The sequence below is a fragment of the Chlamydotis macqueenii genome, chromosome 1, assembly GCF_036417535.1.
Source record: "Chlamydotis macqueenii isolate bChlMac1 chromosome 1, bChlMac1.mat, whole genome shotgun sequence".
In the NCBI taxonomy this organism is placed as follows: domain Eukaryota; kingdom Metazoa; phylum Chordata; class Aves; order Otidiformes; family Otididae; genus Chlamydotis; species Chlamydotis macqueenii.
The window spans coordinates 109,347,085-109,372,736 of record NC_141556.1 but is presented as its reverse complement, the minus strand read 5'-3'; the positions used below and the strand labels follow the sequence as shown (position 1 = coordinate 109,372,736).

The 25,652-nt window shown below is 38.8% G+C and overlaps 1 long non-coding RNA gene across 1 annotated transcript in view; it reads right to left on the bottom strand.

Annotated features, from left to right (window-relative positions):
• Positions 1–1,272: 1,272 nt before the first annotated feature.
• Positions 1,273–25,652, bottom strand: part of LOC147602244 (uncharacterized) — a 39,438-nt gene continuing 15,058 nt past the window's right edge. Inside the window, exon 2 of the long non-coding RNA XR_015260747.1 lies at positions 1,273–3,625. This is a non-coding gene — a long non-coding RNA (uncharacterized LOC147602244). The remainder of the gene's footprint in view (positions 3,626–25,652) is intronic.

Below are 25,652 nucleotides of genomic sequence, written 5' to 3'. Positions count from 1 at the left end.
GAAATTCTGTACGTACATCTATAGCATAGCATACCGAAGATGATACTTTCCATTTATCTGTGCTAATAGAGACAACTTTCATATACTGTCAATGTGTAAATAAGACTGCTTTCTGCATGGTGTCTGTAGGCATTGTCCCGTAGTCTAAGGACAGGGAAACATCTTGTTGATCTTGGTGGGAATTCTGCCCGAGTGGAGATCGGGATTCTCCCTCCTCTCCATTTACCTCTGCCCCACTACAAGGAGTTCAATGTGTACCAGAGGTTGGTTTTGCTGGGTTGAAACTGGGGAAGAAGAGGGAGGAGGAAAAAAGGAAGACAATGTATTGACAATGTATTAACTTTTTCATCTTGATGGCAAGGGGCAGCAGTGAGTACAATGGGCAGAGAAGAGCCATTGGACTTATCCCAATTGAAGCAGTAATGCAGAGGTAGTACCGCATGTTTACAGCTTTCGTTGTAGCACCAAATTAGCCAGGAAGGGGTTTCTAATGATTCATTTTCTTCTCACTCTCACTCTCACTGCAGAGCAGGGCATACTTGAAATCTTCAGGCTGACAGAGACAGACGTTTCACACTACAGTTTCACCTTCATTGTACGTACAGTATTCAATGCAAAATGAATTCAGAGTGCTGAATGTGAATCATCCACACTCAAGTAAATTTTGCTGATTCAGAAATAAATGCAATGAAAATCTTTAATACATACAGATGTGTGCATTGTGTATCTGATTAAATCTATAAGGATTTTAATTTTGATAAATAGGATGCATAACTTAAATTGTATATTGACATTTATATACTGACACACAATACAGTTTTATCTCATTATATAGCTTGAATGAGCAGAATACCTGTTCATCCGATCAGTATCTTAAATAGACCGTTTTCAGTACTGAAAACTATTGTACACAGTACCTGCCAGTTGCTACCTAAGTGCTTCATGAGTGTAGCACCTAGCTGGGTAGGTTCATCTTTCCTACTTTTCTAATACTGTCTAAATAGAAGTCAATGTTGAATAATACATCTGTATTAAAAAAATCACCTCTTTGGCTGCATGTTTGCAAGTAGCTGGTTTGAGTGTTCTTAGCATGTGGGACTGACAGCTTACGAAGAAAAGAATTGCATATTTACAGGAACTGTATCATCACTGTAATTGCTAAGGCAATATTTTTACGACTATTTAAAGACTAATTATATCTTGAGCAACTTGAAAACTACATACAGCGCATAGTTTCTGTCTCTTAAGAAAACAAGACAACAAGAAAAAGTCTTATACTAACAGATAAGAACAATTTATTGTAACAATAGTGTTGATGCTTACAACAAAACACAATTCCTCCCACACAAGTGGAAAAAATATACTGCAGCCAAAATGCCACTTCTGAAATGAACAAATAGTTTAGATGCCTGATCTGTGTGAAGTCTTTGTCTAAGTGAAGTCTGATGTATCAACAAGGTCCTGCAGCATCTTGAGTAAAACACAGGAAACAGAGAAAAATTACTCAGAACTAATCCACCTATAAAATATTAAGAAATACAAATCAAACTACGTGTTGAAAATCAGAAGTTCAAGAGTAGTGAACAGTGCAGAATAACTTGTGTGCCTGTGAATCTTCTTATGCAAAGTCAGCGAAGTACTTAACACATGAGGGACAATCTAAAGCTCACCCTGTTTTTTGTCAGAAGGTGAACAGATGTAAAAAGTGATGGAGAGGCTAGGAGTTGAGTTCGGTGCTTAGAGTATTTCCAGCTCAGTTTAAATTGAACGTGTACAAGAAATGTGATTCTGTGTGCAAAGTGACTTTAATGCTGTCGTACGATTCTTACACCAATATTCTCTATCAGATTAAAATATAAATTAAATGAGAGAATACTTTAAATGTCATATTGTGTTCCCACTTAGACAAAGAAAAATGATGGCAACTAACTACAAAATAATCTTTGCCCCATGTTACAGGGAAAGCTAAGCAACAGTTTTCCTGTAGACTGAAATCATTATTCAAACAACAATAGAATGAATGTTTTCTAGGCCTCAAACATCAGTGTTTATGCTTTATGTTTTAAAAGTTAATTAATGCAGTAAAAATACAGTTGAAAATACACTTTGTGGTAATTATCTGTCAGAACTGGCTATAATTATAATAATATGGTTGAAAACCTTTTGTATATTTTAGCATCTGTTCTGAGTTGGGGTTTTTTCATTTTGAGTTAGGGGTTTTTTTTTGGAGGTGCAAAATGGCATTCAGTTTACATTTTAATTCTAAATGTTACAAGGCATCTAGTCCAGTTTTCTAAACATACAAATATGTAACATCCTAATGTTGCACAATGGATAAAAGTTTTTTTTTTCTTTTAGGAACAGTTCTGCTGCTTAACATTTGAAATAAGTATATTTTCCTTTTTTTCCTTTCCAGACAAGGAAAGCTCCTTTGGCTCTCTAAATTCTGCAGAGAAACAATCACAGTCCAAAGCTGCTGGTTCCCCTCCGCCTAGGTCCCAAGAGCCTGACTTGTGATTGTTGCTAAAAAACCTCACAAGTTAGGGTCTCAGGGACTAGGAAAAGTCTGATATGATCCAGTAGAATTCGTCTTCCAACAAACTGAATTGCTTAGTAGTCATAATCGCTGTCAGTAAAACTTTCACTGCTATTGTTAAAAAAATAAGTAAAACCAAAACAAACCCAAAAAACAACATCCCCCCCAAACCAACAACAACAACAACTTCCTCCCAAATAAACAAATCACTGTTTCAAGTAGGGGGCAGAAAAGATCAAATAAGCAGGCAAGACACATACATACAATCAAACAATGAACAGACTTTTCTTAGAGTATAGTCCTTAACTTTTCAAAAGAAAAAACAAAGAACACAGGAAAAAAATCTTCACTGCTTCATCTCGCAAGTAGCCATATTATAATGCATCCGAGGGAAGCGTCTAAAAATGGGTTAAAATCTGTTTCCAGCAGATTTGTACAGTAACAATTTTATTCTATTTCCCTTAATGCCTGAAAGAAGGATTAAATGCTTGTTAAGGGGTTTCTAATTGAAATATTTCCCCATTATACTTTTAGTCCTACTATTCAGGTGGGCCCTGGGTTACAGAGTACTTTAAACCCATTCACGATGCAAGGATAACCTTTGGGCGTGTATTCACTTTTTGCCTCTTCCCCACGTTCAACATTTAATCCTTCTACAGACTGCTAGCAAAAGCTTCTTCCTTTCCAATGGCAGAGCTAGCTTTCACTCCATAAGCTGTAGAAAACATTGACATGCAGAGATTGTTGTCACTTGAACCAGATTACTCAAAGCACACATAACTTTCAAATACTGTCGGTACAGTAAGAAGAAATGCTTGGATTTCCCGAACAATTTCATTCTGAAGCCGAACATTTTTAATAGCACGACCACAATCCCAAATTACTTTCGCATTCATTCTCCTCCGATCTTTAGCCTTGTTTGCAGAACAAAAAAGAAAATTTCTACTTTAGGGACGAGATCCACCGTGGCTTTTTTTTTTTTTTTCCTCCATCAGAGCCCAGAGCAAAAGAAACAGCAGCCATAAAGGTCCTAGCCACTGGAGCAGAATCTGGCATAGAAAACTCAGTGCTCTTAGGGAAGCCGTTCAGCTTTAAAAAGGAAAAAAAGAGAAGAGGGGGAAGAATTAGAATCTCTGCTGGTCGAACAGGTGAATCATCCATTTACAAGAAAGCTGTACAGAGCGCTCTGCTGAAGAAAAGATTTGCCAGTGCCCCCCACCCCCATCCCTGCCCTTCACCCTCCCCTCCAGAATGATACTTCAGATTTCAGAACATTTTGGATTATTTAAAATATTATTTCAGCTGATGCTATAATGCAACATTATATAAGAGCCGTTTCTTTGTCACTGTGCAGCATTCAATCAGTTATGCCTCAGACACAAAATAGTTAAACGAAACAAAAAAAAATATATATGAGAGATATATATGTATAGCAGTTCCTAGATTTCATTCAATTTCTTTTTTTAAAGCTGATCATGATTTAACAAACAATTTTGACCACAGCTTTCAAATCAATAATTAGAATGAAAAATCTCTCCCCTCTATAAATATGACATTAACATAATTATACCACCCCCATCGCATAGACCCATCCTCTTTAGGGAATACATCTGATGCTCTGAAGATGGAAATCAGTCAGATTTTAGTTGCTCTCAAACGTACCTTTGCTTCTCACTGACTGACTGGCTTTACCTTCCATGCACACACACAGTCACTAGCACACACGCGCGCTCACACACACACACATACACATGCGCGCGCACATGCACACACACACACGCGCGCGCACGCACAAAAAGGCAAGGCAAAGCAGCGGATGCTGACTCAGAGCAGTTGTGTGTGGAGGGGGTGGTATCGGCTGGTATTTTCACTGCACTCATCATTAACATTAACTCACTCTCTAGCATCCACCCTCTCTCAGACCTGCTGGACTGCAGCATTTGCATGACGCTGTCACTCTAGCCCTTGTGGGTCAGATGTTAGAAGAAAAAAAAAAGCCTCAAGGCTCTCATAAGGAATGCCTTCATTTCTTCCAAAGGGTCCCTCTTCTTATTTTTCCACCTTTCTACTTCCTCTGTTGCTGTGTCTCAGTTGTTTGACATCTTTCCGGAAGAAAATGTCTTGAGCTGCAATAAGCCAGTAGTCAGTCGGTCCTCCCCTCACCTCACACTCCTATTCCCACCCCCTTTTTTTCCTAATCAATAAGACAGATCTCCAAATGCAGTTGTGAAAACAGGCTCTGACACACAGACTTTCATCCTCGATCCTCTGCCTCAGGAATAGCAGGCAACCAGGCTCACACGTGATGCAGAGAGAAATAATGCCAGTAATTCTTGAACAGTCTTAGGAGTTTATTCTACGCCTTCTTCATTTTTTCCTTTGCTCGAATAAATACCAGTGGGAAGGACACACTAGCTCTCAAAAGCTGCAAGGATTCATTTCTTCAGAAAACAATGAACATTAAAAAGACTAATATTAATCTTCCTCAAAATTAAGGCTATCTTTCCCCCTCCGTATACTCATTGTGCTCTTTATAAGTAGGAATTGTCTCATAGCCAAAACACTGCCAGGGTCTGAATCACCATTCACTGTGCTGAAATCTGGACTTCAATCGGTATTTAACAGAACTAAGTAATTTTTTTCTTTTTTAAATTTTAGACTCCTTAATTAAAAAAAAAAAAATTAAAAAATAGAAGCTGCTTGCCTCAGAGGGAGCACTGCGAGAGAACAATGAGAATACACCCGCACCACCACACCGAGCACTGAAAATGCATGTTTGAGCTACATTTGTGTATTTATCTGTATGGTACTTGTTTCGTATTGGTAGAGCAGTCTGTGCACAGACACATATATCAAATACGCGCACACGCACACACACAGAAACTCAAGATGCACATACGAAATACACAACACAAAACAAAGCACAAAGGCTATTAACTGAAATACAGGCACAGGTTGTCTGACAGGCTATGAAAATCCACAGAGCACAATTACTGTGTGCATTTTTACCTTGTTCCTTTGTTCTTAAGGCAAGGGACTTTAATGACTTACGGTGTTGACAATCTTTCAGCTTTTCCCTTTTTACGCCAACAGTATTTGGGAATTAGTTTTCCAGACAATACCACACCACTGTGATTCGTGGTATAAAAACTGTTTATCAGAAAGGGGGACAGGTGATACGCAATTCGTCAGCCAATTCTCAAAGCTGCCTGGTGCCGTAGAAACTCTCGGCGTAGCCGGGCAGGGAGGTCCCAGGATGCAGTGCTACACCGCAGTCCCGGCTCAGGTAGCCTTTTGGCAACCTTACGCCAGCAGCAAATGTGAAGGGCATCCGCTCGCAGGAAAGGTCCAAAAGAAAGCACCGCGCAGCCCTGAAGTAAAGAAAGAAAACCAAAACGCCGGGGTACACGCCCTAAGCCCAGTTTGTATGCGCTTATGAGCAGCCGTCATGATGGTAATTAATTTCTTAGGTAAAGGATGGAGGAAAGTAAATAATTAGGAAACAGTTAAGTTTGTAATCTCAGAGAAAGGGAGAGACGGAGACAGACACACCCACAGACAGAGACAGAGAGCAAGCGGAGAACGCCAAGCATGAGACAACAAAAACAAGACCGAAATCGGATTTGGGAAACTGAAAAAATACAGGATTACAGCATTCAGCTTACATTTACTGAGGTATAAAAAAAAATTAACACATGCACAGCATGGCTTAAAATACTTATTGCCATCAATAGTCTGTGACGGATGCCAGCTTCTTACTGCTATACGTACATTAGATTGGTCATCGCCTCTTAATCTCCTTTTGCTCAGACCCATCCATTTTTTGCTGCTCCAGCATCTGTGCCCTTTATGCTTTTTTTCTGTATAGTTACCCACAATACCCTGGATAAATTAATGTCATGACCTCGCTATGGCTATCAGACAGAAAAAAAAGTCTACTATTTTAATAATTGAACGTGCGCGTACAGCAAACTGCCTACTGATAGCCTAGCTTTGTGGACTGCCTCCAAAAGCAGCCTTTGCTAGCTCTGCGAATCAGAAACAACAGATGCAAATACTAGCCACATAGCCCCAGCTCTCTGTTTTGCGTTTTGCCTTTTTTTTTTTTTAAACCCACCCTTTTCAGTCTGTGTCGTCTCGTTTTCCCTCCGTCTGCCCCCTCGATGGTTAAAAACATTAGCCTGCTGAAATTAGAAGCTTTTGAATAAAAGCATAAAGATGAGTGAAAATTATAAATGGCTGCAGATTCTGGAAATTTATATCCAGACAGTGAGTAGGGAAGAGTACCCAGGTTCAAGTGCTGAGCCTCACTTGGGAGCACCTCTGGGGCCAATGGGACTGCAGACTAGATTAAATCAATAGTCGTCTGAAACGAGATGTCGTAATCAATCAGCTCAATTACCACTGTCATAGATCTGGGCTTAAGGTCTTTCCTGATTCCACTCTTCTAATCATTAACCCTTATACATCCTCAAAACAGGAACTCACACTTGCTCTGCTACCCTACCTTTCAGATCAGTAACTTGGCATTTCCCCTTCTTTTTCCCTTTCCCTATTGAAATAATATAAGAACGGGTCAGCAAGAAACGTTTTAAATGTGAATATGGCAAGGTTAGATGCACTCCTTTAAATGTACCTATTATACATTTGCTGCATGTGCACTTATATATTATTATTATGCCTCCGGGAGTGGCTGGGTGGATCAAAGACTGCTGTTTAATTAACATTCAACTCAGCTGTTTCCTTGGAGATTAAAAATAGAAGACTAGTTGAATTAAACTGAAGCCGTTCACTCCTTTCACTGATCCAACATTATAGAACTCCTCTCCCCTCAATCTAGTTAGGAATAACTCATTTCTGGTTAATCAACCACTAGGAAAATCCATTTTCAGTTTGAGGGCAAGTGCGAAAAAGTTAGAAAGACATTTTTGTATGCATGTCTGAATTTCATGGAATTACCTAATCATTTACATTTTGCATCCACAGTACAGTAAAATCCCTGTGCGATGGAAGCAGAAAAAAAACCCCATAGGGTTTGAATACAAGCAGACCCACTTTAAAACCTTGCCTGTAATTACTATTCAACATATGAAGATTAAATGTCATCCATTTAATTTTTTTAAAATACCGTGCAGGTCCGGAAAAGATCAAAAAGCTTTTAATAAAAATGGTCCAGAAATTGTCACGTATCCTCTCAGTTTCTCAGGAAGAAAGAAAGAGTCCAGGTAGCAGGTATCCAGAATTTTGGTCTCTGAAATTTGATTTATTCTACTGGTAGACTCAAATAAAAATAGCGAAAGAAAACCCCATTACATTTACAGTTGCATCACTGTTTGTACACACTGCCTCTGTTTCCAAGCAGAACCACACCTTTTTTAACCGTAGATCTGCTCTTCAGCGGGAGAGACCAAAGGCACAGCCCTAGTCCCCGTAGCCCTGTGAATGTCGAACAGCACAATTAGCCCCCACGCCATGACAATGATATTTTGGGGAAGAATTTCTGTTCCTAGAGGTGCTAGGAGTGGGTAAGTGTCAGGGACAGCAAATAGGTGTTTCACGGCAGAGGCGGAGGCTGAGGCTGAGGGTCTGTCTGTAGGGAAGGCACCTGCTGGGGCAGGGCGCCACGCTATCTAAGGCAGGTTATAATTGGAGATCGATTGCTGGATTTAATGACCCAGCTGTTTTCATTAGTAGAAATGTAAAAAATTGGTCTAGAAAACTATTCAGCTGCTAGCACAGGCGCTTTTTAACAGGCTTATACCTCAGCCAGGAATGACTTTCTTGCAGCAACTGACCCCTCAGAGATGGAAAAAAAAATGACCTCAGCTTTGCATCTTTTCTGGGAAAGACTTAGCTGACAGTGGAATGAGATACAAAAAGAACCTGAATTCTGTTCTTTAGCAATGCACCAGACACCACCTTAAACTGGAGGAAGGGTACTGCTCAGTTTTGCAGGCAGCAGTGAAGCATTATCCACAAGGGGACAGCATTCACATCCACACTGGAAAGATGCAGTTTGTGTACATGAAGGACAGAATGAGAGTAGCAGCCATTGCTGAAACCACCCAGAAACTGAAAAACAAAAAAAATTTAAAAAAAAAAAATTTCCTGGGTTATTCCTTGTGGACAGAGAGGGAGGAGACATGAGGCTGGACGTGGATGTCAGATGTCAAAACCCATTCAAATACAGGATGAGCCTTTTCTTTCTTAGGCAACAAGAGTAAGGTGATTTGCAATATTAACACAAACTTCGTGTGATAGGTAAGGATTCTCTAGAATAACAAATAATAATGTTAAGAGACGGCAGTGACAAGAATTAGATACTATTGGAGCAAAATCAGAACGTGTCTAACACTCATATCAAACGTTAATCTGATTTTGCAGTTCTCATCCTCATATTCCCAACCGGGAAGTAATACCCTCATCCCTTTTCTTTTTCTAGCAGCAAAAGTTTCTTCATCACAGTGCACATGAAAGGGATATCCATTAAAAGAAAAGGTTTATCCTCCTTTAATGTAGCATTTAAACGACTCAGAAGAATGAGACTGTTAGATTGACCAGTGTCTGAGCATATGCCATAGTTTTGAATGATTGTCTGTGATACCTTCTCACCTCACAGATGAACAGCAAGGGGATAAGGACTTCAGAAAAATCCCACAGCTATGTAGTCCCTGATCTATCACAAAAATCTACCCTCTTAATTTCTTTTTTAGAAATGCTACACCCAGACTTTGCCTTATATTTTAGTAACCGTGCCTTTTGTAACTTAGCTGAAATTCCCACCTGATCGTGAAGTATTAAAAAATATATATAGCCTACACAATCTATTACAGAAAGGAAATTACACAAATAAAAAAACAGAGATACAGCAATATCCTTCTCTCCCTACGCAAGCTCCTTCTTACTCGAGAAATGCTATTATATCGTCTCCTTGCTGACTTGTCAATTTACCTGCCCTTTATTAAAACACAGACGTATGACAGCAGAAATTACTTCAGTCTGAATTACTTTGAGAGTATATGAATACTATTCAATAGACCTTGATTTCACTGACACTTTCAATTAAAAGGTAATTATTTGTGAAAACAACCACTATGATGTTTATTCTTTTTTGACCTATGTTTTCTTGAGCTTCAAAAGCATGAAATAATGAACGAATTAACTTTTCTAAGTATGAACAGTTTTATACTTACTTCACTAATTGCTTTGTGTTACTGCTTAATACATCAGCAGCACAATGTGAAGAAAGGGTCTGGTACTAAAATGAAATTCCAACTGTTCATAACACTGTTTTTGACTAAACAGTCAAGTTTGCATTTGCAGTATATTCAGTAAGAAAGATACAAAGTGCCAAGCACCGTTTTAAAAATCCCGCCTCATAAATTTTCCAGTACGACATTTTTATTCTTTCCTTACTAATTAGGCATACATGTATACAGAGATATATATAAAATCAATAAAACCGCATGATTACGTAGAACAAGATCACCAAAATATTTTGTTTGTTCCCAGAAAGCACCCTGCCACTCTAGTTTCACACTATTGTGTGGGCCTGATCCTGCAAACAGGGTGATTCAAGTAACTTTATTTGGATGGATAGCATCTCTGAAATTATCTGAACTATTTTTCTGAGCACCGATTCTTGGATATGTATATGTCAAATAAGAATCAGAGTTTATAAAAGGAAATTAAAGGCATTCTGTCCGTACTGCAAACAGTAACAGAATGTATAGAATTCTCCTATAGAAAAAAAAAACCCTCCTATTTTCTCAACAATGTGATTTGAAGATCAACATTTCTGAGCAACATTTGGATATGCCATTTCTACAGCTTTATTTTAAGAGATTTCGAAAGCAGGCTGGGGAAAAGCAAAGCATTTTAATAAGAAAGTAGAAAATAGCAGGTTCAATGCCTGCAAAACAAGAATATTTTACATTTGCTAGACAGTGAAGGTTAAAGCTATCCTGCATTCTCATAGTTCTCCCTCTCCTTTCAATCAATCTCATTGATTTTTTTTAAGGGTCAGAGGCTATACCTTCATTGATCAAAGAAACAGCCTGACACAGCGAAAGAGTCTGCCAATTCCAGACAGATCAATCACACCTTTGTCTGCTTTTGATACATTATGGTTATTTATTCTGCATCACCACGACTTTCTGTCGCATGGCTCTTAATGTAATAATGCTGCTCAGGGACAGCAATAAAAAAGGGGGGAGGGGAACTATTCTATTTAAAATATTTTAAGCCTCTCTCTGGTATTTCTGAGGGTGGCTTATGATGGAACTTAGCCAGTTTGTTTGATTTCGTTTTTGCCTTGGAAAAGAACTCGTGTTCTGGTATTTAGCTCTCTTTGGTCAGCATTTGTAGGATTTTATAAAAGGCAATCCTTTAAAAATAGTTTGTGCAAACTGTTTTTAGAAAAGTAATTAGATCTCGATACGACAATTCCAATTCATTTACAATTGATAATTTCCACGGTTATACACTGGTTTAGAAATGCTTTAATAAATACAATGCAACTGATACCCGGCTACAGCTATGACTGCTTTATAACTGCAAAACGAAACTAAATGGTCAGCCTAAAATAATTGCTAGGAAATATTGCTGAATAAACAGATATAAGTGCTGAAAGGCTCCTGGATTTGCAAACCATTATGCTGAAAGCCAGCTAAAACTTTACAAAATGCGCTATATGATCACTGTCTGTCATGACTAAAAGTTACATGCTTTTATCTTTCCGTAGCATCTGCAAGAAGCCTTTAAAACTACCCTTGGTCTAATATCAAATCTTTTGTTTCACATTGGGTAGCCCATCACTTCATGAGCAGTTGCATTACTTAAGAGAAATCACTTGTGGGTCTTGTGATATTTGCTACAAGTAAAAACATTAAAATCCAGTTCTAAAGGTGAAATTGCAGCCTAAGAAGAGTCAGTGGCAAAATGCTCAGTGACTTCAGTGGAGTTGGGACTTCACTGCAAGAAGTTACGTCTCAACTCCTTCAACCCAAGTTACCTTCAGTAGAAAAGGCAGCTCATGGGATTTCACAGGACTGCACTCTTAAAAAGAATTTTTAAGAAAATAACACATTTCTTAGCAAAATAGCTAAGAAAGCTGTGATGTGCTCTGTGCACCATGCAGCCTTAGCAAAGACAGTGGAACTGTTCAGCAAAATTGAGCATGCAAATCTTTGCAGAATCAGGGTATCAGGTAATAAGACATAATCACTGTCTTGAAGAAATTATTCACCTACATCGTTAGAACATTAAAATAAGATATACGACAAGCCAAACACTTGGCATTAGTTTCTGATTTCATTGTGCCTGCTCTGTAAATTATTGTGCGCCCAATTTACAATTACATCAGCATTATTATGTAGAGCAAATGGTAAGTGGTATACAAAGCTGAAATATTAAACCCATTAAAAAGTTACGAGTTTGACAGAGTCCCCGCATGTATTTGTGTGCATGCCAAGAAACGCATTTTAAAACCTTTAACTAAAGGAAACTGCCTTCCAGTGATAAACTGCAATGCCTAAAAGACATGGCTAAAATGCTACCGCCACTCTCAAAGGCCAAGAGACGAGACCTTAAAAATGGTTGCTGGCTGACAGTGTTACACAAAAACATACAGTTTCTTCTGTAAAGAAATAAAGCTGAATGCGTAACATTTCAGAGAAGTTTTGAATACATCTATTTGTCCGGCTTACTTTGCAAAGGCTCTGTAGAAAACAGCACCATAAACACTTTCAGTCCCCACACAAGGGCTAAACAAAGAGTCCTCTTTCTAGCCATTTAATCCAGTAATTTATTTTTTCAACCATCACATAAATCGAAACACAGCTGTAACCAATGACTTGCAGATCCAGTTCCCTGCCAGCTGGATCCTGTTCTGCTGAAGCAGCAAGATTTTTACATTGTTCACTTCTGTACATCTGGAGAAATCATTTGGGTTCAAAGGTGACTAGAAAAGCTCTTTAAATAAACTCAACCAACAGTGGAGAGAGGCCTAAGTATCTACAAAAGCTACATGGAGTTCCATTAAAAAAGTTCTTTTTTTCAAATTAGTGCATAGAGCAGTTTGCTTCTTTAAACATTTTATGATTATGACATTTTAATTGAATTATGCACTCAAGTACATATTTTGATAATAAGGAAACATGTACTGTTTCCCAAGAACTTCCAAACACAGTGTCAATACTCAAAAGTGATCATAGTCAATAGTTTGTGTACTTATCACATTTAAAGGAATAATCAGAAAAATAGCAATTAAGTGAAACAAAATATCAAAAATATACCTCAATTAATGCATCTTAGCTGTTGCCTGAAATGCCCCTCAATTTTAAATTAAAGAAAGTGCAAACAATAAGAAAGCATATACTGTACTTAGATATGCTGAACCTGAAATCTCTTAGAAGTTGATCCTTAAAATAGCCCTACTTCAAAAAGTCTACATCATGCCTTACTGCATGAGTCTGCTAGTTAAGTTACAAAAATGTCCCTGACATTTAAAACTGCACACAGTAAATTGATTACAATGCATCATTTCCTTTCGAAAAGCAATCACAAAGTAAAACAGCTGAATCTTTCAGAGGTAAATAACAATGAATATTGAAGGCTTATATAATCTGTATCTTTGATTACTTTTCAAACAAAACAGACGTTCAATTACATTTACAATGGAGGGGTTTCGTGACTAGCCCAGGCCCCACTAACAAAAATACCTACAGCATTGGAAGTCCCTATACTAATTCTTATTTGCAAATTCATGAGCGTGTGCTCTCAATTACAAATTAAGCCAAACTTTGTCATTGGATATGTGTTTCTCTTCAAGCAGGTAAGCAGGACACATCCAGAACATACCCCAATTGCATAGGTAAAGACGTAGTTCCTTTACTGCACATTATTAAAAGGTATTTCAAAATTCAGTTAGGGTTTGCTACTGTAATTGCTTCTTTTCCTCTTTTAATACTTACTGTTATAGCTGGTTTGAAACAATGCTGATAAAAGTATCCTTTCTGCTTGCCACTCTGACCACGTCTCTGCTCTGGCTTCACGTTATTGCCCGTGATCTCCTCCTCACAGATTAACTGAGTAGCTACTACCTCACCTTCAGCTCTTGCTTCTTGTTGTCTACTCTTGCCTGCGCTTTCCCCCTTCACTCATAATCATAGGGATGCACTGTTAAATATGTTATCTGCGCTGTGTTGTGAAAATAGGAGCATTAAAAAGTGAAAATAAAAAAGAAGGAAAATATCAAGCCTTTAAAAGCCAGATAAACCAGATAAATCATCTGCACAACTCATAACCAGGTAATTACTACATCACTCCGGGGTAAACTTCAGGGTATTTAGACAAGCATTTCTGTCCATTAACATGTATAGGTTTACGTAAACATTCTAAAATTAAAAGTACCTAGTTTGCACTTAATTACAATGTTTCTGGAAAGCCTCCCTTCAGTTCCTGATGTGCATTTACCCTTAACTATGGTTGAGTTTTTGCCTGATAATTAATGTACGTATGACAAAAGGGAGAGAATTTTGACAGAACACGAGCTGCCACTGCCCAATGACCGAGCTCCTGCAGTGCCTCCCGTGATTGTCTTTGCCAAAATCATCAGCACAATTGAACAGTATAAACTTCATTTACCATTCACCCACCATAGTTCTTTCCTTTTGCCACCAACAGCCCTCTCTAGTTCACACTCTGTCTTTCCCAAAACTGTTTGCTTCCATTTTTAATAAACAGATTAGGATTTATTATCCAATTCAGACATCACCTATGGCCCATTATGTAACATTATCTGCCTGCCTGCCTGCCTGCCTAGGGTTTCACGTAAATTAGATCTGTGCAACTTTGAGTCCCAATCAGAAATATACCCTTCAGAGCCCTGGGACAGTCTAGGAAAAGTAAAGTAGCCTGGAGAGAGGTATTACCAATTTTTGTTAGTTGTCTTTGGTCGCTTAGAAAACCTCGTTTAACTCTCTCACATCACAGTTGGCAGTACAGATGGTATTCTGATTTATCCAGGAATGTAACTCCCATGGCAGACTCTGAGGCAAAGGCTTTGGTGGTTTTTATATATCTGGTTTAAAACCTAAGCCCTGCTGAATGAGTCTCCCAACTGGAAATCCAACTCACCGAGCTAGAAAGACTGAATCAGAGATTTTTAGATCCGACACGCCAATTTCAGAATGTGCTAAGCCAGATCTTCCAATTATCTGAATTTTTGCTTGGCAAATGTTATGGGTGCTTCGTCCTAGGGGTTTGGGTAATTACGCTTATCTCCTATAAGGCGTGTAGTTATGTCAGTTTACATTGCGGAGTCCTTTATGTAACCTGGACCACCGGGTGCAGTGCAGCAGGGATGAATAACTTTCTAAGGCTGGGGTGCCAGACTTCACATACGTCTCCCGTATTAGACAGAGCTTGTCAATAGAAGCTGAACAGGGAGCCAGAAGCAGCTGCCATTTAAAGATGAGTGATGTTGCCAATCACCTTTCTGGCAGACTTTTGCTCCCATGCAAGGCAGCAATTCCCATTTGCCAGTTCTCACCGAGTGTGTAACCCAGGACCTTCAACCCATGGCGTAAATCAGGACATCTGCCAAAAGAGGCAGTCCTTTCTGCCCTCCCTCCTGACCTCAATCATTTGTTCCTCCACCTTGTTTGTGCTGACACTCGCATCTTACAGCTGCATCGTAAAGCAGATTAGGGAACTGAGCCAAAAACAAACCAGAAGAAATACAAGATTAGTTTGCAGGTAGATCAGTACTCGATATGGCTCGTTAAACAGCCACATAAACCAAGTGCCAGCACAAAAGGCTGGGTGGAAATGAGTGCCACTGGCAAAAGGATAGAGTTCTCCTTTAGGTGGCAACCTGAACTTAGGCAGAATATAAGTAGCCCCACACCTAGCTGGAACCAGGAGCTCTGTGAACCTTGGCCTCTCAAAGTCACCTCTTTAGGACACTAAGGGCCCTCATCTTCTGCCTGTGCGTTAGTCTTACTACACTCTCTACACATGGCATCCATGTTGAACCCTGCAATACAAAATTAAAAATACCGTCTGAGACTGTGTTACAGCCAGAGAGAAATTAGAAGATATAGCTAGAGGATAAAAAACTAGACACTCCAGAAAGTATCATGGAGAAAGCTGTTCAAGGTGGTCAGAATAGCAAATGAGATACTAGCAACAGTCAAGTAAAATATCAAGGCTATAAATAACTGTGAAATCAGATATTAACAGTAATTATACAACACACAAAGGAGATGCTCAGAGATTCCAGTACACTTGAAATGCAAATTGCTGCAGAGCTAAGGATAGTTGTGACAACAGATTTAAAATCAAAATTAGATCTTTGATTTTCACACACTATGAAGAAGTTTATTTGAACTTTGCCAAAAAGGGCTTAAATGTACCATATACATATAAGTACTTATACAGTCTTCTCCTTGCATGTATCTCATTCCACTTATCCAATTTAGAACAGCATCTTCAGTCAATTATTTACAAAGATAAAATAGACTGGCTTAGGGTTTTCATAAACTCCATTACAGCCATAAACCATACAGAGAGAATCAATAAGTTGTATATTATCTCCATACAGTATTCAGCATTTTGCCTTTTTTTTTTTTTGGATAACTAACATGTCTGTCACTGATGGAGCCAGTACACTTTTCATTGGATTTTGATCAACAGCACACACCACAAGGCAAACATATGCCTTTTCCTTCACAAATAAAGTGCAATCAGACACTGCATCCCTGTTTGTAAATCATTTTCGAGATGCTGTGTTCTCACACGTGCAATCTGAGAGCAACAACATAAGATGAAACATATCATTGTGAAACATATCACATCCATTACTTATGAAAAAAAAAAGGTGGAATGGCATGATCCACAGCGAGGTCTAAGTTGTGCCTGGAATTCCTAAGCAGAACATCTCATCACAATGACTGAGCATTTCAGCCCAAAAAGGACCATGCCTCTCTAGGGATCACAGCATTTGCAAGCGCATTGGAAATCCATGTGCATGTGACAGCTTCTGCCTGGGAATCCACCAGCTGGCTGTAAGAGACCAGCAACGTATGCAACAGGGCAGCTTAAAGAATTATTGCATGTATAGAAAAAAAACATCCCAAGTCCACATTAATGTACCTTTGAAACAGTCCCCAAACATAACTTCCTTTTTAATAAAGTAAATTTGACAAAAAATGTTAGCTTAAAGCACTTCATTTGTACATTATCGAGGTGATCTACCCTTGAGCATGGACCTGAGGAGATGCAGGTATCAGAACAGAGGCATCTTTGCTCCATCTTTGCTTATCAGACTGCAACGGCACCTTGAAATGCAGTTTTCTGTGCGAAATTCTGCTGTATGAGCCTTGGCTTTGCCTTCCCAGGGTCCAGAATGGCAGCTTGGGATGGCAACACAAGGAAATTGGGTAAATCCTTCTTACTAGACCTGCTTTCTCCATGAAGAATTGAAAGCTGCACTACACTTTAAAAAATATGCTTCTATGCCAGTAGGAGAGATGCCTACAGGATAACCAGCATTAGCAGGAATGCAAATTTTAGACCATTATGTGGCATAAAAATGGCCATAATGGGTCAGATTCAAAGGCCTCCTTGCTCAACATCCTGTCTTCAACACTGCATATAAATAGATGGCAAGAGTCTTCCTTTGAATTAGATAAGCACAGATGATAAGTCCTTCTAACAAAAGACTATGAGGTGGCTCTAAGGAAAGAGAACTGGTTTGGATATTACTAAGAGAGTTTCCAGGTGGGAAAAATGAAATAGCACAGAATTGTAGTAACATGTTTTTGAGAACTGATGGAAGACACAGGGTACATAGGACACGTAATGGGATAACACGCTGTTCTTCTGTACTCACTAAAACTTCCCTGTTTCCCAGCTCCTCTCTGTTTTCCATGGATATTATTACAGTGATTTCAAAGCCTCTTTGCAATCATTTCATAAAGGTCAAATTCCACACAATGTTCAATATGAGCAGTGGTTACCACGCTGTCTTTGAACCTAAGTTCTCTGGTGCAAGGAATCTCTTGTTACCAATACATGAATTACTTTGTACAGTCAGCCCTTGAAGCTGGCTGAGCGCAGGTACCTCAGAAGACAAAGCAGCAAAGCCAATAAACCCAACAACAATACAGCTAGCCAATAGTAACGTGGTTTTTTAATAATTAATTTTGTTTTCTCTCTTCATCCTGGGATCCTTTGGGATCCATCCTGGGAGCTTTGCAAAGAGGGAAAAATTATAAATACAACTCCTAATGACACAATCAGGTATTTCAACTACGTCTGGGAAGTTTAGAAAGCCAGTTTGATGATACTTTCCCTAGGTGAGTCCGATAAAACATAGTTCAAAGTTATTACGCCCTACATTTCATAAAATACATAGCTGACTATTTTAAAGAGAGAATTATTTCACTAATAAAATATACAGGAAGCTAAGCAAATATACTACCCTATTACACTACTGGAACATTAAAGTTCTTCATAAAGCCATAAGCCAGCAACTGAGAGATTCTTACAGTTTTTCCTTTATTAGATAGAAACATCATGCCTCTACACAGCATACAGACACCATAAGCATAGCTATTTGAAAAATGAATTACTAATTTTTTTTTGGTGAATTTTACTTAGGTAACTGCAAGCCTTCCTGGGTTGCAAACAAACTCTGAGCTAGCCAAATGTTTAAGTCTTCAGATTTATGAAGTGCTTCAACCCAACATAAAAGTGGCAGACTGCTTTGCTAAATCCACCTGCAAGAGAAGTGTCATGTGACTCTTTTCCATAGAAAAGTGGCACTATTATGCCTTGATGATATTAGAACTTTTCAAAAGCATGTTGAAGCACAGTATTTTTTCTGCCTGCCAAACAGTGCCATTACATTTGCTTCCTTCTTAAAATTCAGCAAAGTCAAGAAGTATTTGCATTATTCAGTGAGCAGTATCAGAAAGCATGAGGCAAACAGTACATTAAGACATGTTTATAACTTCTAGCTCTCCGTCAATTCTTACAGATTTCAATTGTTTAAAATTGTCTTCTGCACTCCTGTCACTACTTTAGCTAGTGACCTCACTGCAGCAGCTTTCAATTTTAAATACGGGGTATTGACCCCTCAACAAATGCGCAGCAAGTTATATTACATCAACATACAGTTTCCTCATATTCCCAGGGAAAACTACTTCCCAAACTGTCATAGTATGCATACTCATTTATTCCCAGATTATGAGTGGAGTACTAAAAATATTCTGCTTCTTATTAATCTACAATTCTTCTTACCATTTTTGGAAAAAGAAAAATATAGTATTTTGCATTCCTTTCAAACCAACATCCTTTTGGAGAGGGAAAAAAAGGCAAAAACAAAAAAAAAAAGTAAGGAAAAACCATAAAGTATCAAGTGGCACTCCACATTCATTCATCTAAAGTCTTGGTATGATTATTAGTGCTCATAAATGTGTGTCCCGGGATCCTCTCACTCTAAGTTCCTCCAGGTGGTATTCTGCTCTTTACAGGCAAAAATTAATTGACTCATTGCCATTTTTAAGAGTTTCAAATATAACGTTAATAGGTGTGGGAGTAAAATCCAGAGTACCTATGTACATTTCAGTTTATTTCCCAAACAGATAAAATAGACTTGATGGAGAAATAACATTTCTTTCACAGACCACCCTTTCCCTTCAAAATAACTCAGCCAAAGCGATCTCAGGCAAAGGATTTATCTGTGCAAACCCAGTCAAGTCATTCATTAAGGTCTACTCACTCTTCTATTTCAAGATTACAGTCAGAATTTACCCAAATTGTCATTGTGATAGGTAACAGTGCCAGCCTGGTGAGCAGTATCAAAATGCACTTTATAGACTAAATGGGGAGACACAAAACTGATCAGGAATTAACATGAAGTAAATTAATTGGTGGAGTTCTGAATGTCACAACTCTACTTCATGTTTGGGTATACAAATATGATCTGAACATGTCTACCTGCAGATAAAGACTATTTGAACTTAATTTTGGATAACAGTTAAGTTAATTTTACAGGGAATAACTTGCAACATATGGACTAGATCCAGAAAATACATCAGAAAGGCAATGCTGAAGGAGAGATTATAGGTTACAAAAAATATTTGTACTTCCATTTTGATATAATAGTAAAGCACTGTGTAGCACCCTCGGAAAGCATTGGGCCAGAGAGTTTGCATTACACATTTTATATAAATTTGGTTCGTTGATATAACATATCGTTGTAGTTTAGCCCTGCTCGGGACCAGACTACACAGTCTCTCTCTCACTCCCCCCACCCTCCAAGGGTATAGGGAGACATAATATAAGAAAAAAGGCTTGAGATTTGAGGTAAGGACAGGGAGAGATCACTGAAGTTACTATTACGGGCAAAACAGACTCGACTTGGGGAAAACTATTTGTTTATTACTAAAAACAAAGCAGGATAGTAAGAAAGAGAAAAGATAACTCCCACCCACCCACCTTCCTGGGCTTAACATTACCTCTACCTCCTTCCCCACCCCGAGCGGCAGAGGGGGGAATAGGGGTTATGGTCAGTTCATCACACGTCCCTTTATGCCGCTCCTTCCTCCTCAGGGGAAGAACATTCCTTCCCTGCTCCAGCATGAGGGTCCCTCCCACAGGCTACAGTCCCTCATTAATTGCTCTGGCGTGGGTCATTTTTCCATGCAGTGCAGTCCCACTGGAATGGCTAAACAGCACGGACCCTCCAAGGGCCACAGCCTCCTTCAGGCATCTACCTGCCCCAGCATGGGCTCCTCCACAGGCTGCAGGTGGATCTCTGCTCCTCCGTGGACCTCCATGGGCTGCAGGGGGACAGCCTGCCTCACCATGGGCTGCACCATGGGCTGCACCATGGGCTGCAGGGGAATCTTGGCCAGGAGCCGCATTACTCCTCCCCCGCCTTCTTCACTGACCTTGGCGTCTGCAGCCATTCCTCTCACAAGAAATTCTTCACAATCAGCTCAGGCAGACTCCTGTCAGGTTCTCCTCACATCTCCTCTCTTCACTTCTTGCAGCCGGGCCGGGCCAAATTGGGCCCAGTCGGCTGCCCAGCAGGAGGCCAGAGGGTGAGGCCTGCAAGGCCCACAGGGCTCGTGCCTCCCTCTCTCTGCCCCTGCTTCAGCTTCTTCGTATTTTTTTTTTTTTGTTTTCCCCTTCTCGGAAACATTATCGCAGAGGCGTTATCACGGAACATTCTGCCACCAACTGGTTTGGCCTTGGCCAGCACTGTGTCTGCCCCGGGGCCAGCCGAGTCCACTGGACAAAGGGGAAAGAACTTCTAGCAGCATCTTACAGAAGCTGCCACCTTAGCCCCCCCGTCACTAAATAAAATCAGGACACCTATATACAAACAAACTGTAAGAGAGTATTTTCTCATTTGCCATGGCTACTGAGGTATAGCCAAAACTCACCTAAAATGAGATGTACCAGTAACATGAGCTTTTGCTAGCTCATCTTGTTCTGGCCATCTTGTTATTAGAAACACATTGATAACCTGGAGAGATTTCAGAGAAGGACAAGAGGTGTGATTAGGCAGCTGCCAATATAGACTGGAGAAGAACTGTCAGGAGAGGTAAATATTTTAAATACTTGCACAAGAACAGCCTACAAGTATTTGTTGGGCAAGAGAACAGCAAGCATTTATGGATTAAGAGGACTATTTAATGACAAAAGAATGATGAAAAACTTTTAATCTTGAAAACAGGGAATTTAGGAATTTAGAGGCAGTTTGCAAGTTTATGAAAGGACCTAGGGCAAGACACAACTTCCATAAAGAAGCAAAGAAGGTAAAGAGTGGAATGGTGCATAGATTTGTCTTGCAGTTAAGAGTAACTATTACAAGGTTTCAACTAATTTCTTCGGTTTGTGTTTTTTTTTCTGAGATTCTTTGCTGTAATTGTCATATAGAACAGCCTGGCAAAAGATGAGATAGCAATGTAAGTTTAGGCAAAATCTGGACCATTTCTTTATGCTGAATAATAGATATAAGTGAGGATGTTCCACCTATACGAAGCGCAAATCAATTTAATAAAAGAGGATATCAGACCTCTTGCCTCCCTACCCTACAAAACCTATGCACCAGAAGTTCCATCAAGGAACTGAATCATGGACACCTTAATGAGCAGCTTTTAGTGGATTTCCACAGATCTGCTCTTTTTCAAACATTTTAAAAAGTACAGTTGTTTGAGCAACTGCATAATGCGCTTTTCTCCTTGAAATCTATTTTAATCATTTTTGAACATAATACTGTGAAAAACATGAAAAAAATGCTCATTTTACATTTTCCTTATTCTTCTCTCATGTATTCCACATGTGTAAAGATCACTGCTGTGACTGTTCACGGTAAGACCGGTACATTTCTTGTACAACTGTGTAGTTCATTTGTTTATACCATATATAATTTACTATTATCCTTACCTTTAAACTGTAGGGAGACACATGCAGCATGTGCCTAGCAGATGCAAAAGAGTAAGTCTGGTTAACTACAGGTGTAACTCTGTAAATCTTAGCTGTGCTAAGTAATAACTAAAATATAAGCAAGGCACAAGGACTATCCACAGAAATTCCTCTCCGGTTTCAACAGTGCACAGATCGGGTAAATCTTCCACCACAGAGGGAACAGCAGGACAGAAGGACTCAACAAAGACCTTCACTGATACCTCTGCCCTCTGGATTTCTGAGCTAGAAGAAGAATGTATGGGATACTCATCACACTGTAATGGTTGATCCTACAAGCACTTCGATTTCAGTTTGGCTTTACACATCTAAATTGCCGTCCCAAATGAAAGCACCTACAAGTTTGGATCCTTCTTGCAGTGACTACCATTTAGATACTTACTTAATGAAGAAAATATATTCTTTCCACATATGTAAAATTTGCATCTCCTCACTTTTGCTGAATTGTCACTTACTGTTGTACTTTTGGAAGAGGCACAACATATTTATTTGGAATTAGATTGTTTTCTTCTCTCCTTTTGCTCATTTCTTCTCTACCACAGCAGTCAGAATAAGAGATGATGGAGATGATGCTGCACTATATGCTATCATCTGTACCATATGTAGATTAATATCACACAGATAGGATCTTGTTGCCATTGCTTCTTGGTTTGTGGTAAGGAGATTCTTTTATTTGGAGGATTTATAAGGGGAGGGGAAAGGCTGCTGAAACCTTAACAGAGATAATAGGTTTTATTGAGTTGTCCACAATGATTTGATCTCTTTTCCTGGTATTTTAAAATTCATTTAGAACCCAGCAAAGGTCATAAATAGTTCAAATTACTTCTTTCAATATCTGCTAGCTTTCATACATCACTGCTGAATTTAAGTTGTCATTGTTCCATCCACTGCCATAGTTCTGAGGGTTCCCTTTGGAAGTTCCCTGCATAGTGTTTTGGATTTGAGTAACCTAGCTAATTGTGCCATTTGCAGATTTTACCATCTCACTGCTTAACTTCCTTTCCAATTCATTAATACATTTATTAAATAACAACCATCATAGCATAAAGCATTGGAGAAGCCCACTGTAATCTTTCAGCCATAGAGGAGGATGACTATATATTTTCATTTTAGACTTTGTCATCTAGCCATTTTTACCCCATGACGAGGACTTTCCTGTCCCCTAGTGACTACTTAGCTTCCTTAACAGATGCTCCTGCGGAGAAAGCTTTCTGAAGTCCAAAAATTATGTTGGCTGATTCTTTTCTCCTTCTTTTATAATTTTCTTTAAAAAAAAATAGGCACAAAAAAGAGTTAATAGAATAGTTAGGAAATAATTTATTTTGCAGAAGAAGTCCTGTTAACTACCATATTTGTGTTAGCATTTTACCATTTTACTCTAAACAGAGCCTCCTCTAATTCCCAGTCTCTTTCTATTTCTTTCTATCGCCCAGAAATATACTTCACCAGAATAATGTGAAACAGTTTTCTGAAAACCTGTCACAGTACTATTCAATTCTTCAGTATTGAAGAATTGCTACTATTTGATTTGTCAGTGCAGAAACTAAAACATGGCAACATCTAAATAAGAAATGCTTATATGCTTTATCACATTCTTCCAAAAGTAATTTTGCTTAATACAAGAACTGAGCAGTACAGTCCCTCTCACTGACCACAGAGATTGTGACCTTTTAGTTACGTTAGTATCCACATCCACAAGAAGCAAAGCAACTGAGCAACTCCAAGAACCAAAATACGCAGACTTAGACGCTTCTTGATTTTAACCCTTCTGAGCTTCTACTTCTATACTTGAACTGTAAATTTTATGGCTGAACCCTTTCCCACTCATGTGTCAAACATTACTCCCACAGTTGTGGGATTCTTGAAATTCTTATCTGAATATTGCAATTAGAGATTACCTAGCTTTTTTTTGCCACATACTTTAAAGAGGTAAGATAACACTGCTGACATAAACACTTTAAATTTTTCATTTCTAAGGTGCAGAACATAAAATTCACAGCTTGCGGCAAGTGGGAGTAAAATGGATTTAAGCCAATTTTGAGCCCTCTTTCTCCTGGGCTGCTCTGCATCTCCTCACATAATTTAGTTGTCTCTTTGAGCCTGCCTAGGTCCTATCAGGGAGAGTTTAGGTCCTATCAGGGAGAGTTCAGCTGCCCATGATCTCTAGCAGTGCCTTGCACCTCACTGGTATGGCCAGCTGAGGTTCCTCCAGCTGTGCCCTGGCACACTCAGAGTGCCTGCCCTCCCTGGGGCTTGCCTGGAAAACAGCCTAATGGACATTTCCTTGCTTCCTGCCACAAGGGACCTCTCCTCCATATGGACCTGGAGCTTTTAGGGATGTGTCTGGCAGCTCTGGTGGTCCTTGCCATAGAAAAGGAGCCAGGGTACAGGTGAGGATAAAGAACAGGGGAGGTTACATGCTGTTGGCAAGTGCACTACTTCACCTTGCTAACAGAAAGTCAATGTTGCAGATTATTTAAAGAAAAAAGTTTGAACTTTTCCATCACTGTTCACTCTCCGTTTTCATATGCCGTATTCCTCTCCTCTTAGACAATGAAGATCAACAAAGGCAATTTTAGTTTTCTTTGTACAGTTAGGTTTACTTTCAGGATCCACTGAGCCTCAGCACTTCAATTTCAATCAGTGTTGCTTATTTAAAATATCTCATTACTGCACTTTTTATATGTGCATACATTATGTTGCTTCTAATATTTATGACAATGAAATATTATTATTAATTTTATGTTATTATTAAATAGAAGATATGCGTTAATTTCAAGAACTGGGAGGTAAACTGTGTAATTACTACATTACAAAATAAAATGTGAAATCATCACACTGATAAAGAAAACACATTCCAATGTGATACATGGCCTTCAAATTGTGAGATAGTGCTTTTTACTTTAGAGAAAGGAGAAAGACACAAGAATATTTGCTTTCAAAGTAACAAATCTGAATGCTTTCCTGGGTACAAATGCCCTTTTAAAGACCCCAGTGAGGTTACCAGGGAAGATGACAACTTCTGAAAGTTTCTGTATTCCCATTTTTTTCTAACTATTCCCTAATGCTTGATAAATGTATTTGTAAAGCCTTATACATGGATGTATCTCGCTTAGAAGTATACCACACATATTCTACTGAAATGTCCAACTAATTTTTCATAATTCTGATAGTGAATAGTTTTACTTTTCTTCCACAGACTGATGATAGTAATATTTTGAAGTGGAAGTCATTGAACTGCTGTACATAAAGTTGACATATCTTTAGATAACAGATTTTATGAAACACATTATACAAGTTAGCAGTTAGCAGAAAGGCAACAGTTCAGACAGCTAGTCTGCAACTATTTGGTGAAAAAAAAAATATTTGCATTATGCTTTTTGTTTTATAATAATTCACTTTTTCTTCATGATCTTTTGTTGATTAACTTTGAACTGTTGTTATGCAGTCTGAGATGAACACCAGTAATTACACTTACTGGATTATGTTATTCAGAACATGCTAAAACATGTAAGTACAAAGGATTACCAAGTTAAACATTGTAGGATAATTTTCTTTTTCTAATAGATGGTCACAAATGATTCTCCTTTTGCTTTGACCATTCCTACTG